At 46.8% G+C, this 502-nt stretch overlaps 1 pseudogene across 1 annotated transcript; it reads right to left on the bottom strand.

Moving 5' to 3' along the window:
• Positions 1-4: 4 nt before the first annotated feature.
• Positions 5-304, bottom strand: LOC102774883 (annotated as a pseudogene). The gene has a single exon (XR_001514914.1). The product of XR_001514914.1 is annotated as a succinate dehydrogenase [ubiquinone] cytochrome b small subunit, mitochondrial pseudogene (transcript).
• Between the last annotated feature and the right edge of the window lie 198 nt (positions 305-502).

Genomic DNA, 502 nt, shown 5'->3' with positions numbered 1-502 from the left:
GAACATAGTCAGTAACAACTTGTCCAAGGCCCCAGTGACTATGGAGAGAAAGGACCGCAGCCAGGGAGTAGTCCATCGCAGTAGAAGGATTCAAATAAGCAGCTGGAAGTAGGCCCAGGAGCAATACACTGACAACCCTCTCACCAGTCCAGTGGAGAGACGCAGCCTTGGAACCAGAATGGCGGCTGGGTGACAGGTGAATGTGCTGTATTCCACACCATCCTGGGGTGGGTTGGTCCTGGAGAAATGCTGAGATTTGAGCAGGTCTGACCACTGGGGTTTGGAGGAAGAGAGCTCGGCCTCCTCAGGCACGTCTATGGTCTTTAAGATAACTTGTTATGTAAAATTATTTATTTATCTAAGATGCACCTACACTGAATTTATCTGAAAAATAAAAAAGTCAATATTAAGAACAAAATTGTAAATGGAAGTTTATAAGAGAGGGTTTCACGTGCCAGCAAAAGTTACTGGCGTGCCATGTTTGGCACGCGTGCCAGGGGTT

This window comes from Myotis davidii, unplaced genomic scaffold (assembly GCF_000327345.1).
Source record: "Myotis davidii unplaced genomic scaffold, ASM32734v1 scaffold10284, whole genome shotgun sequence".
NCBI classification, from domain to species: domain Eukaryota; kingdom Metazoa; phylum Chordata; class Mammalia; order Chiroptera; family Vespertilionidae; genus Myotis; species Myotis davidii.
Note: the sequence above shows the minus strand (reverse complement) of the source record. Positions and strands in the feature narration are given on the sequence as shown.